Source organism: Oncorhynchus keta, unplaced genomic scaffold (assembly GCF_023373465.1).
Source record: "Oncorhynchus keta strain PuntledgeMale-10-30-2019 unplaced genomic scaffold, Oket_V2 Un_contig_4524_pilon_pilon, whole genome shotgun sequence".
NCBI classification, from domain to species: domain Eukaryota; kingdom Metazoa; phylum Chordata; class Actinopteri; order Salmoniformes; family Salmonidae; genus Oncorhynchus; species Oncorhynchus keta.
The window spans coordinates 8134-17038 of record NW_026287823.1 but is presented as its reverse complement, the minus strand read 5'-3'; the positions used below and the strand labels follow the sequence as shown (position 1 = coordinate 17038).

Here is an 8905-nt window from a genome sequence, read left to right as displayed (position 1 = left end):
CCCTCATAAGACGGATTCATCAGAAAACATGATTAAAATAACTACATTGGCATACGTATACTAATGAACAAAACATTGTTTTCCCATCACTTTGGGACAAATGTTAACGCAAACTGTGCTACGATAATATTTCCTTATTTTCTTTTGTTTGGCAACTATTAAACGGTGTATCATTTTCCTGTGGGTACGTTAGGAAAGCATTCTCTATGGGTCATGAGTATTTTCCCTTTTTGAGTGTATGCTACAGGTTTGATTTACCCATGCTTAGTTCATCCCTTCAGATAGACATATCTAACTATCTCTCTGACCCCATTGGCTGCCTTGACATTAGCGTTGCAGTAATGGTCAGGCGTTGGTTTCCTATAGCCCGTGGGTGCATCTCCCCCATACCTACCGTCCGCAGGTTAACATTTTCCCTATACGAATGACATAACATATCTCTCTGGTTTCCCCCATGTCCACCTCGTCCCCCATGTCCCCCTTGTCCCCCAGTCAGTCAATGGTTCCTCCCCTCAGCACGTCCCCATAGTGCTGACCGTGGTGTAACTAAATTTGGACATGGACACTCCGATAGCCATGGCGTCCTCCTCTCCATCCCGCAGCCCGTGGCGCCTGTGTCGGCAGGGCGGGCGGCAGCAGCAGGCGAAGGTGGCGAGCAGCGCAGTACGGAGCGTGTGTTCATGAAGCAGTAGGTGATGGGGTTGACACAGGCCGAGGTGTAGGACAGGAGGTGGATGAAGGAGATGGGGGCACCAGAGAGGGCACGGCGGGCAGAGACGGGGTGGAAAGCCTTCCAGGTGTTGGCACAGTAGAGGGGCAACCAGCACAGGAAGAACAGAGCAACAATCACCACCAGCATTCGGATCACGCGCTTCTTGGCCAAGAGCTTGGCCTCCGAGTGTTGCTGCGGAGACGCTCCAATTTGGACGCGGTTGCCGTCGATGATGTCACAGTGGACATCTCCATGGAGCGCGGTCGCTTGGCGAGCTGGACGTAGCATCCATCACTGTCGTCGCTGCCACAAGCCCGGTGGTGGTCAGGCCGTTCTTTAGACCTGAGGGGGCGGGGCAAAGAAGATGACAGAGGATTTACTTCGCAGGCAAGTAGAGGTCCAAAACTGTGAGGAGGGTCAGACCAATTAGGTTTTGTAACTAATAATTTCAGACGGTCACAAATATTTATGATCCATTCAACACCCCATATATCTAAATTTAGCCATGAGGAGCCACAAAATCCTGGTCACAGATGTATTTTAAAGGAGGCACATCACCAAAAACCTGAGACACATTTCTCATCTGAGGGCTAATGTTCCCTTGCTTTCTCTCTTCCTCCATATCACTACCCCTCTGTTTCTCTCTCCCCTCCATCCCTCCCTCTCTCATATTAGACAGACAGATGGTGAAGGTCTACAGCCATCAGCAGCAGATATACTCCATATATCAGATCCTTCCAGCTACTCACTTTCACACTGACTAAAGGTTACGCTGCTCTAACCTGCAACACAATAACATGATTGAAATGCTAATGAAATGTTCATTCTGTGTGACCACAGAAAAGAGACAGCCCAAATCCTAATAATCTGGTTCACAATTCAAACATCTGGGAAACACTACTGGGCAGTAACTGGATGATAACTATTTATTCTAGTACTCAAAGTTCATTCCAATTCAGCATTCTAACATCTTCTTACTAACCTCTCCACTGCAAGATGTAAATAAATGTGTGAATAATTAAATAATAGTAATGTAGGTCTCACCGGATGATGTCTTCTGAACCATCTCAAACTGGATTCCCTGGTACAGCTCTCTGGAGATGAGTCCATAGGCCACAATCATCACCACCCCGGAACAACAAAGAGCGTAAGCAGCAACATCATGTTCCTGGGACACACACAGGAAGTGGGTTTAACAAATTGACCTTAGACACTAATCCAAGGTATGTTGTGCCTTACCCCTCTTGAGATGGTTAAGGTTAGGATGTTTGGTGACTACTCTGATCCTAGATCTGTGCCCGAGGCCAGCTTCTTCAAGGAGCATAGAGAGAGCATAGGAAAAAGGGCTCGCTCTCACAGGAGACTTCCAGAAAGAGGTTAGGCAGAGGAAGTCCAATAGGCATTGGGTTAGAAGGCGAAAACCAGAGATGGGGATCTTCAATTCTTCAATATCTTTACTGTGGTCCAACGGCTGGAGATAATAAGGGTTGATACCCAGTGTAGAAGACATTCCACCACAATGCTGTTATTCTATTTAGTCGTCGTGGAGGACAAAATATGTGGAACGGGTAATCAAAAAGTGTTAAATATGTTAACAGGGACATTGAGCTAGTGGATTATGAATATAAATAGTTGGAATTAAATTAGCTCTCTGGGTAAAGCCACATGAATTATGTCCTTGATAGTCCATTGAAATTGTTTAGAGGCACCATGGCTATTAGAACAATATTCCACAATCATAAGAGAGCCTGTAGGAGATTAGAATAGTTGCATAGTTACATTAGAATAGTTACATAGTTACATTAGAATAGTTACATTAGAATAGTTACATAGTTACATTAGAATAGTTACATAGTTACATTAGAATAGTTACATGTGCATCCATTCTTCCTTGGAACTGTCTCTTTATCTGTTTGGTTCCTACAGGTGTTTTAACTTGCTTTTGTAACTCATTATTGAACCCTGAAATTAAAGGAGCACGTTTCGTGCACTTAATTTATCTCAATAATGATTTCAAATGGATGTCTGACTACAGCAGAGTAGGCTGGTGGGAGGAGCTATAGGAGGAAGGGCTCAATGTAATTGCTGGAATAGAATACATGGAATGGTATCAAACATATGTAAACCACATCTTTGACTACGTTCCATAATTTCCATTCCAGTCATTACAATGAGCCCTGTGACACAACAAGCTGGCATTTACAGGTTCGGTTGTTCTATGTCAGAGCCTCAGACAGAGGGGATGGGGGATGAGGGATAAGGAGAGAGAGAGCGACAAAGAGAGAGAAACAGAGACGGACAGAAGGAGAGATGAGGACGCAAAGAGGGGCCTATAAAGAGGCGGGAGAAGAAGAGGTGTGTGTGTGTGTGTGTGTGTGTGTGTGTGTGTGTGTGTGTGTGTGTGTGTGTGTGTGTGTGTGTGTGTGTGTGTGTGTGTGTGTGTGTGTGTGTGTGTGTGTGTCTCTATCTATGACGGGTATGTGAATATGTGTGGATATGCGAGTGAGTTTTTCTCACAAGAGTAAGCGTCATGGAGGTACCAACATGAAAGAAAAAATGACTGAGCCGCATTACAGCTACAGCCAGTGTTTTCTCCCTGGAGAAGTCTACATCAAACCTAAAGCTTGTTTTAGTGGAAAGTTACACTTTATTTTGCTGTTGCACCCATTTTAGTAATGCATTTATATTCTAATGAGTATGCAAAAACAACACTGCTGTATCATCACTCTAATGTGATCGTTATCACAATTCCAACCAAACCCCTAAAATCCAGTATTAGGACAACAGCACTAAGCAAAAAAGTAAGACGAGAGGAATTAACACCCACCCACCCTTACACACACACACTTCATACACAACCTCACCCCCACACACACACACCCACCCTTACACACACACACTTCATACACAACCTCACCCCCCACACACACACACTCACCCTTACACACACACTTCATACACAACCTCACCCACACACACACACACACACCCCACCCTTACACACACACACACTTCATACACAACCTCACCCCCCACACACACACCCACCCTACACACACACACACTTCATACACAACCTCACCCCCACACACACACACCCACCCTTACACACACACACACTTCATACACAACCTCACCCCCCACACACACACAATTCATACACAACCTCACCCCCACACACACACCCACCCACCCGTATACACACACTTCATACACAACCTCACCCCCACACACACCCACCCACCCATATACACACACACACTTCATACACAACCTCACCCCCACACACACACCCACCCTTACACACACTTCATACACAACCTCACCCCCACACACACCCACCCACCCGTATACACACACACACACTTCAACCTCACCCCCACACACAGACTCACCAGGCCTGCTCCACCTCCGGATAGGGCCAGATGTGGCGACACATGCGTGCGATGGTGATGTTGTCCTTTAGGGAACGTGCTTCAGGTGGCTGAACACGGGGTAGGGGTCATGATCATGAAGGACAGGAGCCAGGTGGCGCGATCACCCGGTAGGCATGGGAACGGGTCTGCCACGCCCGCGATTTCAGCGGGTTGCAGATGGCGCTGTAGCGCTCGATCGCTATGGCAACCAGGCTGAAGGTGGAGATGCTCACGGATACACCTGTTGGAAAGTCAAGAAATGAGAAACGACACATAAAAAACACTTTTAAAAGTTTCAAATATGTACAAGTTTTTCCGTTAGTTACGTAAGAGTTCTGCTAAGTTTACATATTGAAAGGTTCCAACTTTTGTAAAATAGCAGATGTGACCCTAACTGAAGGTTATGAATCATAGATCAGTACTGAGCACTTTTGAGTGAAGATGTGTTTTTAAGGATGTGTTAGTGAAACATGAGTGGGAGATGTTGGCTAAATACAGAGGGTGTTGGAGGAAATCACATCCTGAACCTCCTGATCTGATCCCCCAGACTGGAGAAGGGAAAGGATTCTAATGCTCTCCTCCTAATCCATATCCTCCTACTAGCTGGAACATGACATTAGTCTCCTCTCTCTCTCCTCTTCCCCCCCGCCCTCCTCCTGTCTCACCCATGAGGTAGGCCACTATCTTGCACATGGCGGCTCCAAAGATGAAGTCCTCCAGGAGGTTGGGGATGAGGGTGAAGGGCATGCAGAAGATGGCCATCATCAGGTCGCTGACTGCCAGGGACAGCAGGAAGGAGTTGGTGACAGTCCTCATGCGCTTGTTGACTGCCAGGACCACGATAATGAGCAGGTTGCCCAACACACTGAGGAGGAAGATGACTGAATAGAGCAGGATACGCAGAGAGTCCACCTCTAGAGGTAGGAGGAGAGAGACAGAGAATAGAGGGATGGAGTTAACAGAGTCCACCTCTAGAGGTAGGAGGAGAGAGACAGAGAATAGAGGGATGGAGTTAACAGAGTCCACCTCTAGAGGTAGGAGGAGAGAGACAGAGAATAGAGGGATGGAGTTAACAGAGTCCACCTCTAGAGGTAGGAGGAGAGAGACAGAGAGATAGAGGGATGGAGTTAACAGAGTCCACCTCTAGAGGTAGGAGGAGAGAGACAGAGAATAGAGGGATGGCGTTAACAGAGTCCACCTCTAGAGGTAGGAGGAGAGAGACAGAGAGAATAGAGGGATGGAGTTAACAGAGTCCACCTCTCGAGGTAGGAGGAGAGAGACAGAGAATAGAGGGATGGAGTTAACAGAGTCCACCTCTAGAGGTAGGAGGAGAGAGACAGAGAATAGAGGGATGGAGTTAACAGAAGGGTGCTGACAAACAGAGGTGGAGATCACATAACATACTACTTTAGAGCCTGATGGAAGCAATAAGATCCCACCAGTCACAATCCAACACAGTACGTATGTTGTGTTCCTTAGCTAGGATTGATGGTTATCATGTCATGACCCCAACAGTGTTATTTATAGAAGCCCCAGCCAGGCAGAGGAAGTCTGAGCATGTAATTATTGCGGGCAGGAGGCCTGTTAAGAGGCCCTAGTCCAGTTTAACAGATTAATCAGCACTGTTGGCAATGAGGCCCTTTATCTACTTCCCCAGAGTCAGATGAAGTCGTGGATACCATCTGTGCAACAACAACAACAAAAAAATTGCCCTTTCAGAGGAAGTTGCTAACTAGCGCTAGGGCAATTGCTAACTAGCATTCATGCAATGACTGGAAGATTACAGGTATCTGCTAGCATACTAGCATACTAGCACATACCTATACACTTCCACTCATTGCACTAATGCTAGTTAGCAATGGCTCCAAAACTACCCTAACATCCTTCATACTGGACACAGAGACATACATATGGTATCCACGAGTTCATCTGACTCTGGGGAAGTAGTTAAAGGACCTGAAGTATATGTTTAACATACAGCTCAATACCATTACCCTCTTCCACCATGTCTCTATTGATCTCTACCTCTACAGCCTGCTACCAACTGGGCTCTAGGCATACCAAAGAGAGGGTGGTGGGAAGGGGTGGGTATGTGTCTGTATGTATGTGACTTGGAGAGAGAGAGTGAGAGAGAGATAGAGAGGAAGAGAGAGAGAGTTAGAGAGAGAGTTACAGAGTTACAGAGAGAGTTAGAGAGAGAGAGTTACAGAGTTACAGAGAGAGTTACAGAGAGAGAGGAGAGAGAGGGGGGGGAAGAGAGAGAGAGAGAGAGTTACAGAGTTACAGAGAGAGTTACAGAGAGAGAGGAGAGAGAGAGGGGGAAGAAGAGAGAGAGAGAGAGAGAGAGAGAGAGAGAGAGAGAGAGAGAGAGAGAGAGAGAGTTAGAGAGAGAGAGAGAGAGAGAGAGAGGAGAGAGAAAAGAGAGAGGGAGAGAGAGTTAGAGAGAGAGAGGGGCTGAGAGAGAGAGATTGAGATTGCTATTGAGAAAGGCTTCCGTAGACAGACCTGGCTCTCAAGAGAAGACAGGCTATGTGCACACTGTCCACAAAATGAGGTGGAAACTGAGATACACTTCCTAACCTCCTGTCCAATGTATGACCATATCAGAGATGGAGAGAGAGAGAGAGAGTTACAGAGAGACAGAGGAAGATAGAGAGACAGAAAGGAAGAGAGAGAGAGAGTTAGAGAGACTCCCATGTCTACTGGGTGAAATTCCACAGTGCCATCACAGCAGCAAGATTTGTGACCTGTTGCCACAAGAAAAGGGCAACCAGTGAAGAACAAACACCATTGTAAATACAACCCATATTTATGCTTATTTATTTTCGCTTGTGTTCTTTAACCATGTGTACATTGTTAAAGCACTGTATATATATATATATATATATATATATATATATATATGTATAATATGACATTTGTAGTGTCTTTATTGTTTTGACATTTCTGTATGTGTAATGTTTACTGTTAATTGTATTGTTTATTTCACTTTGTATATTATCTACCTCACTTGCTTTGGCAATGTTAACATATGTTTCCCATGCCAATAAAGCCCCTTGAATTGAATTGAATTGAGAGAGAGGAAGAGTGAGAGAGACAGAGAGACACAGAGGAAGTGAGAGAGAGAGACACAGAGACACAGAGGAGGAGAGTTGAGAGTTACAGAGATACAGAGAGTTTTTGAGTTTTAAATACTCTTTATTGGGTCTGGGGGTCCACCACACAATAAATACTCATACAAAACCACAGTTACACATCAATTAAAAACACAACTCCAATTCCTCCTCAACTGTAACTACACACAACAGCCTCTGAATACCCCATATACTCAAACAGATCGATATTGTTGACAAGTTTATAATAGGCAAACTCAATCCTTAGTCTCGCTGCCAACATTCCCTCCAGCATTCCCACCACATCCACAGACCCCTGTCCCCGAATGCTGTTCTTTCGGGTCTTCCATATCGCTAATTTTGCTGCCCCTAACACAAAATTAAGCAACCCAATTAAGAACCTGTACTTTGGCCCAAATATATACAGTTGGGAAGAGAAAACCTCTCCCAATCAGTGATCAGTTCAATCATCCCAACCAACCTGGGACACAGTAAAAACAGATGTGCCAGAGATTCAGACTCAGCACAGAATGGACACCCCTCTCCAACAGTAGGATCCAGGTGTACCAGATGCATGTTGGTGGCTATAGGCTCCATGTATTACCCTCCATTGGAGGTCAGCTGTCCTCTTATCAATAGGCAGTTTGTATAATGATCGCCAACAGCCTTTTGGAGAGACACCTGGACCAAGCACATCCGCCCACCTCGTCGATTTTACCCCTTCCAGGGAAGAGGCAAGGGACACCTTTACACACATATTCTGTACATGGCCTTCTTTCCCACCTCCTTCAATTCCCCCAGCTCCCGGGTATCGAAGGAAAGCAGCATCCCCACGTCCTCTTCAAATGCCCCCATCGCAGCACTAACAATCAGTGCAGGGAACACATAATCCAGACCCTCCTTCCACCGATCAGAATTGGAAGTGTCAGTCACATACTGCAGATGAAGCACTGGCAAGGAGTCGCACACCTCATCGACGACCTTCCTAAGTAGGCGACATGATCAGATCCCCGCTCTTTCTCCCAGCTCCTCCAACGATCTGCTCCTGCTCCGCATCAGATGACCCAGCTTGGTACACCCCACGCCTAACAGGCATGAAGGTAGGCCAGCTGAACCCAGAACACGGGACTGGATGGCAGTGTTGTGAAAAAGAGGCTCTTCAAAAAGCCACATCCCTGGTGGTGTGCAGGCCTTACGGGACTTGACCAAGACTCTCCAAGCCTGCATAACAGACTCATAAAATGGAGTCAGGCCAGTCAAATCACCTGCCTCCAGCTTTAAGAGGAAAAGATGCCTGTCTAAGCTCAAACAACCCGCTCTCTTCATCAATATGTAGGCTGTTTCAACCCAGCTAGAACAGTCTCTGTACAACTGTCTCTGGGCTGCTTGGAGCCGGAAAGCCGTGATCCTAGACAAAATGTCCACCAGGCCTTGTCCACCCTCGTGCAGTGGCAGGTACAGGGCTGCAGCTTTAATCCAGTGTTGTCCAGACCAGAAGAAATTGACAAGGGTCCTCTGAAGCTCTTGTATCAGACCCTTTGGTGACTGTAAAATCATTAGTCTGTGCCACAGGGTAGAGGCAGCAAGATTATTAGCTACCAGGACCCTTCTCCTATAAGACAGCAGGGGCAGCACCCATTTCCATCTTGACAGTCTGGCACACA

General features: G+C 46.3%; 1 pseudogene; it reads right to left on the bottom strand.

The window, feature by feature from the left end:
- Positions 1–512: 512 nt before the first annotated feature.
- On the bottom strand, positions 513–8096 carry LOC127924781 (cholecystokinin receptor-like; annotated as a pseudogene).
- Positions 8097–8905: the final 809 nt, after the last annotated feature.